General features: G+C 35.2%; 1 long non-coding RNA gene across 1 annotated transcript in view; it reads left to right on the forward strand.

The window, feature by feature from the left end:
* LOC309806807 overlaps positions 1-16,871 on the forward strand; it is a 57,963-nt gene extending 41,092 nt beyond the window's left edge. Inside the window, exons 3-4 of the long non-coding RNA XR_014294445.1 lie at positions 16,085-16,158; positions 16,764-16,871. This is a non-coding gene — a long non-coding RNA (uncharacterized lncRNA). The remainder of the gene's footprint in view (positions 1-16,084; positions 16,159-16,763) is intronic.
* Positions 16,872-20,839: the final 3,968 nt, after the last annotated feature.

A 20,839-nucleotide genomic window follows, 5' to 3' on the forward strand; every position in this document is an offset into this window, starting at 1 on the left:
GGTCATTCCCTGATCCCCAGTACATAACTGAAATGCATATATTCAGAAGATAGTAGAACCCTCATATTGATTATGTTGACTGCAGAGTGAATTGATATTATAGTAAGAAATGCCAAGTGAAAACTGAAACTCTCCCCTCACACTGCCAGAATAGTAAGTCATCTGCATTACCACATGCCAGAAGGAATTGCAGAGGTAAATGTAATCATCAAAAATATAAAATATGATGGGGTGGTGACCCGTCATTCAATTCAGCAGTACCATGCCTGAAAATTCTCATTGATAATAACAGGTAACAGAAATACAATAACTCTCACCAAATGACAGTATTCATTGCAGCTCTACCAACTGTGGATGCTTGTTGGAATAGGTCAAGACAGTCTCTGACCCTTGTTATGCAGCTATTGACCTCGAGAATGTATTTTTATCAATTCTCATCAGTAAAGGAAAAATGTGTTTGTTTTATATGAGACAGACAGCAGTATGCATTTATTGTTTTGACCCTGAGCTATGTTAATTCTCTTGATCTTTATCACAATAGTTGGCAGGTACTCTGATTATCTTAAAATTCTACATAATATTATACTAGTCCACTACATTGCTCCACCATGCTAGTTGGACTTGGTAAGGAGGAAATTTCAAGTACTTTGTGTAATTTTTCTATGACTTCAAAAATGATAAAATATTATGGCTTCAGAAAACTAATTGCATTTTTTTAATGTATCTAACTCTTTAATCTAACCTTATATAACTTTGGTCTACCTTGAGAAGTTAAATTTTTTTTCTAATTTTCTAAACATTTATTCTTCTTATTAAATAAGACCCAAGCTCATTATTGATTTGCAAATGTCTTCAAAATATGTTACATTCATTGGCAGTCTATTCTATTACCTATTTTTTATTTTGCACATCTATTTTATCAAGTACAATATTTTTTAATTTATAGAAATACTTAAAGTATGTCCATTTTTACCTTTAAAATATTCTTTGATATTCTTACCTGTTTATGATTCCAGATAATGTCTATTGTCTCATTATAGAGTTCCAAGAAAAAACTTGATAGGTTTAGTAGTGAAATTATGTTAACTCTACTAATTAATTTGGGAAAATTGAAATCTTTACAGTTATTAGACTTCTTATCCATAATAAAAGTTTCTGCACTTATATATTCAATAAATTGTTACTGTTTTATATAAAATATGCATATTTTCATTGGGTTAGTCACTAAAAGGAAATTTTGTATTATTCCCTTTGTAAACACAATCTACATTAATAAATATTTTATTAAGAAACATCAATGAATAAAGCAAACCAAGAAATAAACCCTGAAAAAAAATGTGTTTTACTTTCTGTGTAAATCTAAACCTTATAAATGTAGATATACTTTAGTGTGTGGAAAAAGAAATAATAATAGTGAAGAGTCATTGGCATCACATAGAGAATTAATTGAAAAGTAACAGTATTTAGCCTATATAGATGAGAAGTTATAAGTTAATTCTATTGGAAAGTTTTTCATGTGGACACAATAGATATATCTGTGGTCATAATAAATATAATTGTACCATGGATAGAAATCTCTAGGCAACAGATTTTGACAAAGTATTTTAATAAATTCAGTTATAGATAACTTAGGCTACCCTAGGTGGGAATGAGTTAGTTCCCTGCTCTTGCAGAAGCTGATACCACTTGGAAGGGTACCTGTGAAACAGATAAGATATTAAACAGTGATATTTTGAATTTGTTTCAATGATAAGTCTTTGATAGCATGGAACTTACTGTATAGTTTATTCTTCATTCCGATGGTTTTCTAATCCCACGCACAAAATTTATGATCTTAAAAAAATATAGTAGATCATCATTCCCATGACTGTATTGTTTCAGTTCTTAGTTCAGTAGGCATTTTTTTGGCAGATGTAAAATTGCACTTGTAATGTAGGATAACGTTTAAGGATATAGCTCTTATTTAAGTTCCTTCATGGTTCATTTTAAAGTTAATGGTTTCAGCTGATGTGTTGGATTTGATTCACATTGTTAAATGTTTTAATACAAGTTGGAAAAGCCAACTTTACATTCTTTTGCTTGTGAGCAGCATAAATCCTCTGAGACAAAAACCAAGAAGGATGATTGACCTAACTCAGCTTTTGTGCCTTTATTTGTTAAGGAAGTCAAAAGTGCCATGAGATTGATTAAATCAAATAAATAGGTTGGGGTTGACACTTGGGTAATTTGTACAATTCTCTTTGTTTGGTCTCCCTTCTAAGTATTGCCAAGCCTGTTGCCATGTGGACAAACATGACCGTTTACTGGTAAATTACCACTTTTTGGAAACTGAGCTAACAATAATTCTTCACTTAAAAAAAAATTGTTAAGTCTAGTGTAAATACCTAACAGCCCACCCCTGTTTGTGTTTCGGTTGGGTGGCTTAAATGGTTTGTGAATTTTGTGTTTCTCACATACAAAATCAGCTAATTTTCTTAGCCTCCAACTCGAAACTGACAACTTCTGCTCCTTTGAACACAAATAGAACAGATTTGAATCTCTGGGAATAGATTTTAAGAAAACATTTATTTTTATTACCATTAACTTATACATTTTCAAGCATTTCTGAGTGGCACAGTGAGTGAATAGATTTTAAGAAAACATTTATTTTTATTACCATTAACTTATACATTTTCAAGCATTTCTGAGTGGCACAGTGAGTGAAACAAAGTACTTATCAGCTTTGTTCAGTGAGGTTGAGGCATCTGTTGAAACCTACTGTACTCCAGGACCTATGGGGGCTTCTAAGGAAAGAGAATGAGCCCAGTTTCTTGCAGAGTTGCTTATGAAGCAATAGGGGAGGAAAGAAAGAAGCATAATTCATTATCATTCAAAACAAAACCTAAGTGGCACGAGAAAGGGATTAAGTGCCATAAGGTTTCCTGCACAAGAATAAGCACCTTCCATTGGGAAAGATTTTGTGAGCTCAAAGGTAAACAGAATTTGAACCAGGAAAACAAAAAAGAAGAGGAATTGAGGCCCAATAATAGGTAAGTAATCTGCTTTCTAAGTGAGTCAAATAATTCACTAAAGAATTTTAAAAGGCATATGCTTTAGTCTACGGTAAGGTGAATATTGCCCTTTATGGCAATTATTTTTATAACCAAATTAGGACATCCAGAAAGGCTTGATTTTTCAGGGACATTGGAAGCATACAACACTATAAAATCTCCAGAGAAGCCTGACCTGATACTGCATGTAATTGAGACATTCCTGCTTCCTTCAGGGAGTAAATCAGTTGATTTTCAACTCTTTTATTCACCTCTAATTTAAGTGTCCTCTTTCTAAACGGTAATTTGACCCAGAACATCCCTGAAATGTCTGAGACATTTAGGAATTCCTCAAGGGACTATTACACCTGTGAGTTATGATGAATTCAGAAGTTGGAACAAGTTAATGACTTTTGAAAAAAATGTATTTGATGTGGTAGGATTCACTTCCAGGAAATCACTTAGCATAAAACTAAAGGTCAGGAGGATGGAAAGTAGAAACATGATTGCCGAACAGCACTTCCTTTAATGTTAAATAAGGAAAATTTCTGAGTACTTATCAGAAGAGATGCTTTTATAAACTGACATCAGAAAGGCAGCGTGATATTGTTGAAAAAGGACTGGGGTAGGAATTGGGAGACCTGAAATCAGTTCTGATTTTGATACAAATTTATTGTGTAACTCTAATCATATACTTCTCTTCCTGGGACCCCAACTTCCTCCTGTACCTGTCTGTTGAAAGAGTTGGAGAAGATCAACTTTAAGGTCATTTCTAGTTCTGACAGTGTTATCTTACCTTATCATGTGTTTGATCCTTTCATACTTTTAAGAGTGAGAATTAAGATGGAGTCCTGGTTTGAGTTTACAGGCTTGAAAATTTGGAAGCTATTCTAGTAGTGAATTGTACAAAGCCAAATCACACCTAGACTTACATTAGAAATGAAGCTGAGAAGTTTAGGAATACATTACTTGGCCATAAACCAGTGTCTAAGAATCTGATGTTAAAAGAAACAGAATATATTAATAAGTAATAGTTTGAGGTTTTGCATTACATTTGAGGCTCAATTTGAAAGTCTTAAAATAGCAAGTGTTTGCAAAATCTTAGGCCCAACAGTAACTACTAGGAAATTAATTGAACAAAAGAATAGAGTGACTCAGAATTCCCTGTCAGTTCAGTGGTTAAGACACTGTGCTTTCACTGCAGATGGCCTGGGTTCAATCCCTGGTCGGGGAACTAAGATCCCACAAGCCGCACCACACAGCCAAAAAAACAAAAATGGAGTGACTAATTTTCTGATCCTAATGACAAAAAAAATAGGTTGATTATATTTAAATGGCAGCCTAGAAAACCAGTTCAGAAACTGGAAATATCAGGGTTGGATAAGGCTTTTCAGGCTGACACACTCATTTTATAGATGGAGAAACTGAGGCACCAGAGAGATTTGTCTAAGGGAAAGAGAGCAAAGAGAAAATGGAACATAAAACAAAATTGACTAACGTATATACATATATATTAAATATTTTACATATATATATATATATACATATATATATATATATATATATATATATATATATATATATATATATCCATGCAAGATCCTATGGGGACTTCCTGGGGAGAGCTCCACCCTCCAAATGTCCCCTGCTTCTTGTTTGTAGAAAAGTTTTAGCCTTCTAGACCTTTATCAAGTTCCAAAGAGCAGATTTAGTCAGGGAAGTGAGAAAGTGTGGAAAAAAAGGAAAAATTCAAGCAAGACAAAATAATAAATGTTTAGCCATAAAACAAAGTCAAGGACATTTAGTTCCTCCTCAAGGGCTATAGATAATATTCTGAGCCATATCCTTGAGTTGTTTTGCAGCTACTAAAACCCGCACCCCACCAGGAGGAAGAAGTTAACTGTATTCTGACTACCAGCAGGTAGACTCCACACTCCAGACTGGTTGGAACTAGAAGGTTGGTGATTTTAACTCCTGAAACATCACCCTGTTACCTTACCACCAACCAATTAGAGAGATGCCCACGAGCTGATCACACACCTTTGACCCTCTCCCTTACCTTGCCTTTAAAAACCCTTCCCTGAAAGCCTTTAGGGCATTTGGGTCTTTTGATCATGAGCTGCCCATTCTCCTTGCTTGGCCCTATGTTGGACACCCTGCAGTAAATGCTGTACTTTCCTTCATCACAACCTTGTGTCAGTAGATTGGCTTTACTGCTCAAGGACAAGCAGACCCAAGTTTGGGTTGGTTATATATACATATAGAGAGAGAGGGGAGGTAGGGAGAGACAGAGACACCTTGTACTCAGATATGTAGATCTGACAAATTTAAAAGGTCTAGAAAAACATTTAACTGCAGAAAATATCAGAGACTAGCTCTCTGATTTGAATATTATTGAGTAGAAGTATTTGTCTTCTTGGTTTCAAATTGAGCAAATGTAAATTTATTGTAAACTATGAAGTACTAGGTAAATTCCAGGGATGTTGTTAATATATTAGCTCTTCTAAAGTTATCTGTGTGTTAGAAGGAAATTCCTGCAGTTGTGATGACCTTACTTTAAAGGACTGATAGATTCAGAAATATTGGGCTCAGTGGCAAGAACTGGACTTTGAGTCATACTCTGAAATTTTAGAGGGATAATTCAGGGAAGTTTCACAAACGTGATACTGAGAATTGGTTTCAATTCTGATTATGACTTGACCAGGCATAAAAATGAAGAAGGACCTCCCCAGAGAAAAGACTAGCATGTGGGAAGATACAGCTTGTTTAAAGAGCCTGACGTATTTGAAAAAAGAGTGGGGAGAGTGGTTGCAGTTGGACCTGGAGGTGTAAGTTGAGGCAAAACAAAGAAAGATGTTCATTTGCTGAGGTGTTTGGATTTTATATTGTAAGCAACAAGATGTCAAAAGAGTTTTTTAAGCATGGTAAATAGAGATCAAATCTGCTTTTTAGGAAGGTAGCTCTGGAGAAAAAACACAGTAAGGAAAAAAAGTATGTGAAATTCAATATAATGTTCTTTGGCAGAAGTACAGGTGAGAAATGATTTTTTTCAAGTAAATCAATGAAAGTAAGAATAGACAAGAACAGAATTCCTAAAAATATAAGTCGGATTCTGTGCCCTTTGCAACAAATCTCTTTGGATTTGGATATAGAGCCTGAGAAGAGCAAGCAAATGACCTTGAATTTTCTAGATTGGAAAACAAGTGGATTAGACACCATTATTCAAGATTGAGACAACTTGACTTATGATTCTGAACAATCAAATTTGCACAGTTACATTATCTGTTTACTTTTATTGGTTTTATTTATCCCTGTTTTATGCCAACAGGTACCTGTATGGCTGCAGATATTTCTCTACCCTTTGAAACTTTCAGTCTACTTAGGGAGTTGGACATGGATCCAGTGACATAAGAAAGAATGCAATAAGAATTATGAGATCATAGTACTAGGTAGTGCCAAAGCAGAAAGACACTGATTCTGACTGCTCATGCACTGGGTCTGTGTCTCTGCAGTTAAATTGCAGGCTTTTTGGGGTCAGGAACTGGATGTTATTCATCTTTGGATTTGTGAACCTAGCACAGCATCTTGATCCCTAGTTGATATCCAGAAAATGTTTATTGATTGGAATTGGTTGTAAATATATTAACAGAGAAGTTTTTTGTACACAAAACTTCAGTAAAGAGTACCTGTTAATCTCTCAGTTTCTTATAGTCCAATAGAGAAAAACAATAAGTGAAAACAAATTCAGTTTTGAAAGAAGTTGGGCAAAACTAATTCAGAAGATATGTATTTTTGTATGGATAAATCTTCTGTGAAATGAAGAGCTGGTTTAACTGGGCACGTCTCTGGGACCTTACCTCAAACTTTTCAGTCAGAGTTTTTAGGGACAAGGACTTGCCCTCCACCCTTTATTATTTTGTTTCACAGGTAATCCTCATATATCTTACCTAGTTGAAAACAAGGATCCAATGTAATACGTCGGTGGGTGAGACAGAATCACATTCTCATTTATACAAACAATCAAAACACAATGATAAGATTCACTGTCTCTAGCTACCTGGCCATCTCTTCCCTAGGGTATGTCTCAAGTTTTGATGATTCTGTCTCTCATTAACTTTAAATAAGCAAACATATACTTAGAGTATTTCTTATAAAGGTAAACTCCCTACCTCATCATGACACCTGTAATTTTTATAAGATTGAATTAGCTCATAGGAAAAATACTCCAAAGAATTTGATGGAACCAGAGCAATTCATTTTTCAAATTGAGATACCCTCTGATACTTTTGCCTACCAGTTATTAGCTGGACTTTTCTTCTTCTATATCTTTAAGCTGTCTGTAAAGTTTTCTCTGCCCCCATTTTTTTTGAGCTGAATTGTAGCTCCTAAACACACGGCACAGACCCCAGAGTGTATGACTATCAGCAATGCTTAATCCTGTTAAAGCACTTCTCTAACCACAAACCCTGGAGCACCCAAATATCACCTGCTGCCTCCCAGGCTATCCTTCAGAAGAAAGTTGGAATTATTTCCTTAATTAATATCTTCAATATCTCTAGTCATTTTCACATTATGTACTCCTCAAGAGTCTTAAATGAAGTCACTCATTTCATTTGTGATGGTTGCTCATGAAGACAGGCTGCCAAATCCCTGGATTGTGAGGATGTGATTGTTGGGATGTCCAGGCAAGCAATTGACTCATGATCCCTTTGTCTGCACATAATTCAGAAGCATTCAGTTTTGAATAAGTAGGGCTGTAAAAATACTAGCCCTAGAGTTCTAAGACTCAACTCTAATTCTTGAAATAATGGGATTTCTGAGCAGGTGGTAAAACATAGGTAAAACACTTTAGACTTCTGAGGTAAGTTTCTGTTAGGGGCCATGTTTTCACTGGGCTAGATTCTCCTTTTGAATCTAAAGCAGTTTCAGTTCAAATAAGAAAGGAAACTCTCTCCCTGAATATACATACATTTCTTCCTGACTTCTTCCAACCCAATAGGTATACATTTGTTCTGAGTCACTCTTGATTTCCTTTGCATGAAAAGAATAACTGTTCCATCCTACTTTATAACATCCCCAAGAAAATATGTAGGTAAAAAATATTTCTTACTAGGTAATAAGCAATACTCAGAAAAAATGATTTTATAAGGTTTAAAATATTTTGCAGGGTGACCATTCTTGAAATATCATATCAACATTATCAAAATTACTATTACTGTCATTGTAATGCTCATGGTAGCAGTTGTAATAGTATTACCAATTTTTTCACAAGGTGAATACCTTGTATTCAGGTGAATGATTCCTTCTTGGTAAGGGAAAACTTAGTTGAAGATACAAGTTTAAGAGAAAGTCCGTAAAATTTTGAAGATACTTTATTTTAGAACTGCTGGTATTTTACTTAGAACACTGTACAATCATCTTTTTAAGGACAAACACCTGAAGGAGTTACTGTATCTCCCTCAAATCATTAGTTTGTTCTCTGCAAAGTGTCATTATCATCATCATTCCTTGAATATGGAAATTTTAGTAATGTATATTTTAGATCAATGTTCATTTAACATTCATGAAAACTCTGTTAGGCAGATATTACTATTCTTATTTTACACACAGGGAACTAAGGCCAAAGATGACATGTGACTTGCCCTATACAACAGAGTATTAAGCAGTGGAGGCAGAACTAAGACATTAGATTTCTGACTTGAGTGCATTTATTAAGAAGAACTTATCCAAAGCAAATAAAATTGTACTATGGGAAGATAGGTAAATAGCATCAAATAAAATCATCCACTTTGACCTAGTTAACTGTCTGACACCCAAGCTGCCAAGACCATTTATCTTACGGGCACTATATGTCTCCTGAGACTCTACAGCTCTTTACAACACAAAAGGCTATTTCAACCTTAGACTGTTTTTTGTTTTTTGTTTTTTTTTTTTTTTATGAACTGGATATTTTCATTCCAGGGCGAGGAACTCTTAGATAGCAATGTAATGTCCCAGGATAAAAGAGAAATAACAGACTTAGGACTGAAGGTAGAAATAAGAATGCAAAACTTGTTTCTTGAAGAATCACAATATGCTATGGTCGGAAGAGACCATATACAGCTATTATTTACTCAAGGTTACTCAGAAAGCTGTCAACAGTGCTAGGACTTCTAATCAAATTCAGCTCTCCAGATGCAGTATAGTGCTTTTTCTACCATCTTGCTCTATAGCATTGTCCTCTTTCCCACTGCCCTAGTATACAACTCAGGTCTCCATATTATACTGGTCCATAGCTCCCTGAACTCCAAGAGTTCGACTGAAAACACTCCTGTTAACTTCAAGCTGAAATGAGAAAGTGAACCCTAACAACAGAAACAGTATTGGGATTGCAATTTTTTTTGGCCATATGAAGTCAGTTTCCACCTCCACTTTTGTGAGAAGGCATCCAAAAAATACCAGTTATTCACCATATGACACTAGTATAAATACATCACTTACTAAAAATGCCAAAGCTCAAAACACGGTGTTTAAGAGAAAGGACTACTTGTGATTTTGCAAATAATAAGCTTGTGCTAGCTGGCTATAGTTTCAGTAATTGTATCCATCATTATATTTACATTCCTATAATTAGTTGCAACGATTAAGTCTCTAGTTTAATGCAGTCATTATTATCAGTTAGTAAATAATAAGCTTGAATTCTACTGATATGTTTGCAAAGCACTAATTTTAAAAGAATACATTTCAAATGCAGCCCTAGTCTCAATCCAACAATTACTGAACACCCACTTTTGGCAAGAAACAGGGATGGTAAGAGGTAGAATTCATAGACCTCACCTCTAAACAACTTACAGTAAAGTTGAATAAAGTGACATAATAATATAGAGCCCAGTATATAATAATATAAGATATAATAATATATGATGGTCCAGGTGAATGGTATAAACTCTAGGAGCTCAGAAAGGGAAGAGATTGCTGTTAACTAAGGGGAGAAAGACTGTGAGGACATGTCACTTTCTTTAGTAAAAACAAAGTCCATTACTTATAGCAATATTTTATCTGTAAGAAAGAATATTAAAATTTAAGTGTGGATTTGAACTCAGACATCTTACTCCTAATTTAGTCACATTTCCCATGACACTTAAGGTCTTATTAGTCATAAATTTAACAAAACCTTTAGGATCTTATTCTCTCAAAAATCTATTTTCCTCTCCACTTTTCTCTCAATATTATTTTGTGTTTCCAGAAAGAAATTATATTTCCTTCAGTATACTACATCTGTTTTACAGAGAATATTTGGAGATAATAAAATATTTGAATTAAAGTTTGGACTCATTGTCATTCATACCCTCATGTCACATCATCATTTTCTCACCTGGAAAAGCAAGAAGCTGAGCACTTTAAAGCTGGTATTACTTCCCAGAGGAGGTTTGTTCTTTTCATTGTCCAGCCATCAGTTTGGCCATTTGCCTCTTCTTAGTGAGGGAGGAACACCTTTAGCAACAGCTTACCTCTTACTAGTTAGAGTAGTTCTTTTAGGAAAGAAACTCCAGGAATGTATTGAATAGGACACCCCTTGGTTCACTCAGTAGCTAAAGTTAAAGGAGTCATAATGAAGAGATTGCTAATGATTCCAGAACAATCCTCGGAGAGGTTATTATGGTGTTAATGGTGTTGGTAGGCCCCTTAATTAGAGAGTAAGCAGCTTTACTACCAAAAGGTAAAATTTTAAGGGCAGAAATTATCTTCATACACTCTGCTAACACCTGCATGTGCAACACAAGCCACAAGGTTTTGCACATAGCACAGTGATTGCCTACTTAGTGAATGAAAGGCAGTAGAGCAAAATATAGTGATTAAGAGCACAGAAATCAAGGCCCATCACTGCTATAAATCACTGAGTAATTGTGCAGAGAAGCAGAGTCAGTGCAAAGCAGTGGTAAGAGCATGGCTGGGGGAGGACGACAGCAGTATTTCAGTCCCAGTATTATTTCGTTAATAATCCACCTCTTATTAATGGAGACTGAGGAGTATCTTAACCTCTCTATGTCTCTATTTCCTCATCTAAAAATTGAGACTAACAATAATAGCTACTGAGTGGATTTTATTGTAGATTAAATGAATTAATATGATTGTGTTTTTAAAACCAGGGTCTGGCAAATAATAAGCATTGGATAAGCATTTATTATTATCGTTACCAATTTATTTGACTCCCACCTTCCTCATCTGTAAAAGGGAAAGATAGATAATACATTTAACTCATAGTATTGATTTGTAATTAAAAGAAATCATGTACGTAGAGCACAAAATACAGTGACAGCACATAGTGGGATCACATATTTTATCTATTATTATTATTGTTATATGGAACATTGATTTTATTAAAATATGACAATTTAAAATGTGTTTAGTTGCTTGATATATTTGAGTGTCCCATTAAATAACATGCATGCCAATAACCTCATAGTTCTCTAAAGGCCATCAGCCTCTTTCTATAAGTAAATCTGATCTATGGTCATCAGAATTCCTTCTGGTAATTCTCTCTTCTGAGTAGCAAAGGAGCCTGGAGTGTCATTTAGGAGATGAAGTGTTCTTTAATGGTACACCTGGGCAAGAAAAAATAAGTCTACATTAGTTTCAAAAGATTGTCTTCACACACGTTGCCCATTTTTGAAAAAAAAAAAAAAGACTCTCCTGGGTGACAAACTCATCAAGGAAATTTCATTGAAACCTTTACTTTGTAGTGGAAATAGGTAAGGAAGTAATCCAGCAGGGAGAAAAATGTAACAACCTGTTTCATAGGAAATGCTGTTTGGATAAATCCACAGAGAATACTCCATTTCCCCTTCAAAGGGTCTTTTGACACTAGTAAATATATTCCTAGGAGTAGTCATTTGATGACTTCATTTTTCCTCATCAGCCTTTAGCGATAGAGTTGATATGTACAGAAACAAAATGGGACAGGAGGCAAAAGCAAAGTACAGTCTCAGGGACTACTTTCTGATATGAAGGCTGAAGGCTATTCTAGGTACTGCCTGCTTTAGATCAAAAACACTGAAATTTAGCTTAATAGAAAGAAAGAACCAGGTATTTCATATTTGGTCATCGCATCTAAAGAGATGACCCTTGTGCATACAAGTAGCAGAGCAAGAAGGAAGAAATATATTTGTTCTGAAAGGATTCTTGCCACTTCACTGGAGTGGATACATTTGAAACCAGATAGTCACCATGGCTTTCTGACAGATGAGGCCAGAAAAAGAAACATAAACCATGCGTTTAAAATGTCCTAATGGATTTTCTTTTTATGTGGTTAAATATGTCTAATTCATTCAGATTCTTAAAACAATAATAAATAATCAGAGATCCTCTACTTTTTAAGTCATGTAAATGGATTAATTACTCTACTGTGATTTACTGACTGAAAAAGTCGGTAAGATATCCTATTAGGAATATAGATTAGACACTGACTTTTTATAGAAACTCCTCCTCATATGAGTTCCATTGACAATTAACCAGTGGACTCTTGATCTAGAGAATACCTGTTTTCTCCAACTTAATAAAAATGTGATTACATTTACAGTGAACCATCCGGGCCTTAGTTAACTAGAAGCTTATATGTGTGCAAATATCAAATGTGCTTTTTCCAGGCAATAAATTTATACCAGTTCACTGACTAGTAGTAGCTTAACAGATGGAAAATTTGTTTACATAATGTTAAAAACAGATTGAGGGGCTTCCCTGGTGGCGCAGTGGTTGAGAGTCCGCCTGCCGATGCAGGGCACATGGGTTCATGCCCCAGTCCGGGAAGATCCCACATGCCGTGGAGCGGCTGGGCCCGTGAGCCATGGCCACTGACCCTGCGCATCCGGAGCCTGTGCTCCGCAACTGGAGAGGCCACAACAGTGAGAGGCCCCCATACCACAAACAACAACAACAACAACAACAACAAACAGATTGAGTTTGGCCAAAATGTTGAGTTTCATTTAACATATGCTGTTGGGTTGAAAAGAAACAAATATTATTTTGGATTAATTTAACAGGGACTATGAATTCAGTTAGTGACTAAAGCATACATAGATCCAATTTCCCTTCCACTTCATGGGAGAGTCAGGAGACAGGTTTCTTAAATGAAGGAATCAAACTGTGGTATCCCTGCAGCAATATTTAGAAGGCTTTTTTTAGGAAGTTGGACACATTTCAACATCAAACCCTCAGGTGGAAGAACTGAGGTGATTCAACACCAGAATTGTAATAAATATCACAAGCATAATGGAAACTTACCTTCTTTTCCTGAGGTAACAAGGCGCCAAAACACTAATTTCAAACTGTAATTACCAACCACAGTCAGAGGTCCTCCATGTATCCCAAAATGTTGGATTAAAAGAGGAACTGTTTGCACTGTATTGGCATTTCTTGGTAACATGGCTAGTACTAAATGGTTCAAATGATTATTTCAACATAACCTTGCAAATTGACTATAAAGATGTCAGTTTTTTCTCCCTCCCTCTTAACCTATAACTTTTCACATCCGTGATGAAAATTTGACATAAATAGCACAGGAATGCTTACTGTATCTCATAACAAAGGGACTCAGATGACCAAACATTATTAAAAGAAATGCATTAGCTTTCACAGCCAACATTCATCCAACCACAAAGATGTATGCAAACATAGTCAGAGTTGTATCTCATGACAGGGAGATAAATAAACCTGAGATCAAAAAAAAATTTTTGTATTTCTTTAATATTCAGTCAAGAAGTCATAAATCTATAGCATGCTGAGATTCTTTAGTGTGAATGTTCTCTTGCCTCCTTATTTTCCCCATTTCAGGAATCTCAGGGATCAACAATGTCACACTGATAAAAACCACAGTCAAACAGTATTCATCTGTATAGGGCTGAGGAGAAACTACCATACTGAATATATTCAGAGAGGAAAACTCAGATGTTCTGTTTTTTCCAGAAGTATGAGATAAGAGCATGGCAAAAGAGAAAAAAAACAGAAACATGAAAAGGCATATTTCAGATGATTGAATCTTCTTAGATAAAATGGAATGAAGTAGATATGAAATTTGTTTTAACTATAAACTATAAAGATCTAAAGGATTATTTAGTTATTGCTATTTAGTGAGACTTTTCCTTATGAGATCTTTCTATAAGGAACATTTTGAGGGAAGGAATGATTACATAGTCATGTATGAATTCTCACAACAGACCTGGTACACAGTTAATGTTCAGTAAATGCCTTGGATTAAATAATGTTATTTATCTTGGTGTTCTATTCTTTAATACAGTATCTGACCATAATAGGTGCTTAATTGCTTAGGGTTATTTTTTAGTGAACAAATGATGACTACATAAATAACTACTACCTTTCAATTCCATGTGCATCTATTGCACATTCTCTCCCAAGCATTATGATCATCCTTGGGTACGAGTAAGATAAAACCAATCCCAAAGATAGGATAGAACCTCCTTGATTGTCAAAGCCTGCTGCATGCTTTGTTCCTGATACCATAGCTGTTCCAGTCTTACCCTTTCCAGTCATTGAAATATGAGAGAACTCCATCAGAAGAAAGCCTCAGCCATTTAAGTGGGAAAAAAGCAGTAAATAATGGAGAGTAGTTCTACCATTCCATCTTATACACAGGTTGAGTTAAAGAAATGCAAGACAATAAATGAGGACTAAGTGTCTACAAACACCCTAAGATAAGTGAAATAGCACGCTTGACTCACTCTGGGAGGAGAGCAAATACCAGAGCTCTTGCTTGGCTTCTCAAGCATGATGGGGTGTTCTTTCGTGGGTTTGTTGTCTTTCTGGTTGTATAGTGTAAAAGAGCAGAAACTCCAGGCGACAACATGACCTCCTCACTTTAGGCCCCTTTAGCAAAGCTCTTTTTGCTGAGGGATGTCAAGAGGACAGTCTTGGGAAAGACCTTGTTGGTGAGCATTTTTACTTTAGTCCAATGGGATGTCTCAGTTATAAAAAAAGGTTTTATTGAGAAAAGATTAAAATATTTCACTGAGACATATTCATGAAAATGATGTATCTTAATTGGCCTAATATATAATAAATCCTTACCTATTATGTACTTGGCATGGTGTTTTTAATTGTATATACAATCTCCCTCTTAATCCTAGCAATAATCTCATAGGATACAGGTAAAGAAAACAAGGCATAGAAAGGAGAAGTAATTTGTCCTATACGATATATCTAGTCATTGGTGATATGCTTTCCATTGTAACTGAGCTATTGAGACAGTCTCTCTTAGATGGCGATCCTCTCCACTTCTTACTCTAGTTCTCTCTTCCAACACAAATACCACTCTTCTTTCATTATCACCAGAACTTTCATACTAAAGCAAAGATTTAGCTATGCCCTCATTAATGTTAAAAAACAAAACCAAACCTGTTTAGTGACCCACTGTCACTCCCTTGCTGAATAACCTTCAATAGCTTCCTACTGCTCATGAAAGAAAGTGCTCTGTTAGTCTTTAAGGTGCCTCATAATCGTGCCCCAACCCAGAACCTTTCCATTCCATGCCTTTTATGTCTCACCCAAACCCATTCCCCCAATATATCTTCAGCAGATTCTTACCTCAGGACTTTGATCTCATGGTTTCTCAATTTGAAACATTTTTCATCCAATTCTACAACTAGCATACACACCCACTTATCTTTTAAGACAACTCAAGTTTCCCTTCATTTAAGACTAAAAGGACTGAGGAAAGATGCAAATATAATACCTCTTTCTTAAGCATTAAAAGACAAAGATAAAACCATGAGGTGAATGCTGTAAAGTCAGTGGAGGTAGTTGCTGTAGATAAAATATAAAACAAAACAAAAGGAAAAAAAACCTAAATTATATCATGGTGTACAGACAGGAAGAGCTAAGAAATGAACAAATAAGTCCTAATTTGAGGTTTTTGAGGCTGTTCTCTATCCATGTGAAACATTTATGTCATCTATCCATTCTCACATGTATCATGATTGTGCTCAAATAAAGGTATGAGTTCTTTGAAAAGTTCCATTTCTACAGACTTTTATTGATTATTTCTCTTCCTTTCTCCTCCTCAGGAGTTCATCTATAGTTCACTAAAGACCAAAACATCAGAGAATTTAGATCTTGTCTTTTTCCTTGCATCAACTAGGTAAGGCACCCTGACAACTCACTGCAACTGTTTCTACATATGTTAAATTGTATAATAATACTTCCCTATGTGCCTCACATAGTTTTTTGTGTGAATCAAATTGTTTAATTTATCCAAAATGCCTTTACAGCATATTTACATATGTCAAGCATTATGTTATGAAAAAAATATGATTGAGACATTTTGTACATTATTTAATCTCTCATAATATAGTTAACAATGGATGCAAAAGCCTTTTGAAAATGCTAAAATGCTTGTAAGGTATTATCATGTGTAAGGGATTATCATCAGTAAAGGTGTATAAGGAATACTTTTACTACATACGTTAACTTTTGAGGTTAATGTCATAACAACTCCCTATGTTTTCTAAATACTTGTCCTGTAGACAGCCTTTGTAAAAAAAAAAAAAAAGTCTGCAGAACAAGACCCATTGCTTATTGATATCAATGTGACATGGTTTTCTTCAGTTCTTATAAATTTGCTTAGTCCTAGTTTCAATAGTGAGATTTCTACAAAAGCTATAGTTAGTAACTATCACTAGTAGTCAACATCTAGGCATTTTTGGTTTTGTGAAATATTAAAATCAGTATTATTGCTTTTTATAGTTTCCCAAAGAGCTCTCTGGGGTCATAGTTCAAATGTGATGGATCTGGACCCACCCATAATTTCCTTTGAAGACAGCTTCCTATGGTGGTATGGGGAGAAGAAAGAAGTACTTAACAGATTATAATGAGCAAACACTGTCATCTGACTACCCATGTACTGTCAATCACTGTAAATTAAAACCTAAACTTTCTTCACTAGTGTCTTCCTTCAGTTTTAAGTGTCCGTATCACAAGTAAGGCAATAGGTTAATCAGTAGTTTCCTTTCCAGTCATTAATTTAATATTAGTTTGTAGCCATCTTGGCATCTTCCCCTACACACAGTTACTGGCAATTGCATGTTTAGAAAGCACATATTCTTCTCAGTTTTAAGGGTGTTTCATTTTCAAGTCCTTTCATGGCAACTACTAAACAGGTCATACAATGGACATTTAATTGCCATATTTTAATTTTCTGTTCTCTGCTTCCTATGGTACTTTCAGACCACTGCTTCTCTCACAGCAACGGATATTTACTCAGGAAACATAGTTTTTAATTTCAATGTTGGATTAAAATCAAAACAAAACAAAATCTTATGAAAGAAAATCTGAGCCTACTCAAGGAAGTTCATCTTATCAAAAATAAAAATTAACACTTTCCTGGTGGCACAGTGGTTAAGAATCCGCCTGCCAATGCAGGGGACACTGGTTCGAGCCCTGGTCTGGGAAAATCCCACATGCAGCAGAGCAAGTAAGCCCATGCACCACAACTACTGAGCCTGATCTCTAGAGCCTGTGAGCCACAACTAATGAAGCCCGCATGTCACAACTACTGAAGCCTGAGTACCTAGAGCCCATGCTCCGCAGCAAGAGAAGCCACTGCAGTGAGAAGTCCGCCCACTGCAATGAAGAGTAGCGCCCACTCACTGCAACTAGAGGAAGCCCATACACAGCAACGAAGACCCAACACAGCCATAAATAAATAAATAAATAAATATATTAAAAAGTAAATAAAAATTTAAAAATACATGGTTTAAGGCTTACTTTAAATTTTTGAAAAAATGTGCAGAGCTTTTGGCAATGTTTGAAAATCATTTGAAATCCACATTTTAGAATGGAGGGCCATATAATATTAAGCCAGAAGAACCTATAGAAATTTTTCCAGTCCAGTCTGTGTACCTCAAAAATAGCTAAAGTCCATTCTTTTTCTATTTGATATGACGAAGGTGACTCATCAACTTGGTGGCAGAGCCCAGGCATCCTGATACTGTCTCAATTCACTTTACTATCTCCTATCAACTGGGTTCTGAAAACCTCATTCTGTGAATTCATAAGAGCACATTGTCATCTGATAATATGCTTCTAAATTTTGTGGTTAGAATTAGATGCAAAAACACACAATGAACGGTATGAATTTTCAGATTCTCTAGATTATTTTTCTAGTTACCTAAATATTACATGTAGAAAATCGGAAACATTACAAGAAGCATAAAGGACTTAATTGACATGGGGAGTGTAGATTTTACCAGACCTCTTGAGGAAGTGATTTAAGATGAGTTCTGAGGGATGATTCTGAGGTAGCCATAATTGGTGGTAATGGGGAGAGCATTCTAGGCATACAGAGTAACATAAATAAAATACCTAAAGTAGGAAATATCTTGGGACTTTCAAGGATTTGAAATAAAACCATTATGGCTGGAGCATAATGAGTAAAATAAAAACAAAGTTTGGAAAAACAGATGGAAATCAACCTATGCAGACCTAGTGGACCATGTTAAGGATTCATATTCTAACATTTTTGTTATTATGAAAAACCTTTACAACATTTAAGCAGGAAAGGACATGATACATTTGAAAATATTCTTCTAGTTTCTATATGCATTATGTTTAAAAAGTGGACAAGAAGGATGGGAAGTCATCAGGTAGAAAGCTACTGTGCTAACCTAGGAGAACATGAGTGTCTGGAGAGTATAAGAAGACACAAACTTGAACCTCAGTTTGGAGGAAAAATAGATTTAGAATAAACTTCTCTTGTTGAAAGGATTGGAAATGTCCAATTAATTATGTATTCAAGTAATATTGTTTCTAACACTAAAGTGCTTTTTATATTGATTCTTTCTTCATCCATATATATAGGAACTGTCAGATTCTCATAAAGTATCAGAGAAACTGTTTTCTGAGCCACAAGTCTTTAGTACCATGTCTATGAAATAAGCCTCCTCTGTGTTCAAATCTTGACTTATCCACTCAACAGTTATGAGAACATGGACAACTCATAAAACCCCTTAAACCTCACGTCCACAAGGATAAGATTAACACTTTACACTCACCTAACTCCATCTTAGTTTTCTTTAAGATTTAGTAAGGTAATGGAGACATCCCAGTTTTTTTTAAAAAATCATTTTGATCACAGCCACCCCCTCTCCAAAAAGAAAAACACAAAATACACCAAAAATATGTTTTAAGGCATTAAACACAGAATGACAACATTGAAAGTGTCTTTTCTTCCAATCTGGCCGGTCTAGGGAGAAAGACTAAAATCATGCTGAGTCCAGACAGACTCACCTTACAAGTAACAAGCTCTGCCCAAGCACTCAGAGAATCCAATCCACTCTAGGGTCCCCATTTTTAAACATGAACAGACAACTGCCAGTCGTGGAAGAAAATAAATCCAAACTGAAAGAAATATGAGAACTCAGGATACAAAAAGAAACATCTTACAAGCTTCTAGAGAGGAGAAAGACACAGCTAGATATTGTACATATGACTGCGATTCAGAATGACAGGACTTCTCAACAAACAACACTTGCAGCAAGAAGAAAACTGAACAATGCCTTCTGAATTCTTAGTTATGTAATTTAAAAAAACCTAAAATTTTAACCCAGCCAAATTGAAAATTAAACCTGAAAATAAGATAAAAATATTTTAATTCACAAAACATTTTCATGAGCCATTCTCATAAAGCTTCTGATTTTTTCTTTCACTTTAATACACTATTCAGGTGATCCAACACAGGAGACCGGTAAGGACACTCCCAGGATAACAAATGTACAAGAGACATAAAGAGCAACCAGCCCAGATTTAAGCCAATGAAACAGTCCCGCTAATGGCTCTCATCACTAAAATACCTTCTGCTCTGGTGAGCCTGGTTCAGGCTCGTGCTGATGAAGTTCCCACTCTCACTTCCAGTCACTATTGTCAACTAAGGACGTTCACCCAATTGTACTGAAATTTCCTGAGAACTGGAGTTGGCTATGGTGAGCTCAGGATTCCAGGGAAAAAAATTCAAACTATCCCATTCCCCCCAACCTTATCCAGTATCCAGCTCATTTTACAGATCTGACAAATGCCAAACCGTGAAACTTTTTGTATTTCCCAAGGCTCATTCACTGCCTTTACCACCAAATTCCCCAAAACAAATTTTTTTAATAACCTCAAAAGGAATCTAAAAACCAAACAATGATCCAAACTCCAACTAAGTTGTCTTCTGCTATGATTCTTGTTCTTATGACAATATGGCTTTTCTTACAGAGTCGTTCGTGCTTCCTAATCAATTTCTATATGTATAAGTCTTCATATTTATTCAAAAATAATTTTAAAATAGGGAAAAATCATTTAGAAAAATATATGAAGTGTCTAGCATCGTGAATATATATGGTGTTATAGAAAACTCTCAATAAATCACAAGTACAGTTGTTATAATTTTATGTAGTCTTTCTATTCCTTGGTATTAATTATTTTTCTGAAACACAGTTTGGGTGAAAAAATCTTTCAAATAGTCATATGATACATGTGCCCCAAATGCCCTTTCCCTATCACTGATAAACACAAATCCAAACGTCCTTGAAATGTTAACAACAATAAAAACCCCCAATTATATTATTATCCATAAATAAGTTATATATTAATTTTAATAAAAATATTTGATGAATGACCTACATAAAGATTTTAATTCACATTCAAATAATTATGTTAATGTAGCACATATGCAGATATAAGCTAGAAAAAATGTAGTAGGGAAAAAAAAAGAAAACTACTTCAACAATCAAGAGAACTTGAATCTAGTTTGGTAGGGTCACTTCCCTCAAGGCAGCAGATTT

Source organism: Mesoplodon mirus (assembly GCF_964341445.2).
Source record: "Mesoplodon mirus genome assembly, chromosome: 6".
In the NCBI taxonomy this organism is placed as follows: domain Eukaryota; kingdom Metazoa; phylum Chordata; class Mammalia; order Artiodactyla; family Ziphiidae; genus Mesoplodon; species Mesoplodon mirus.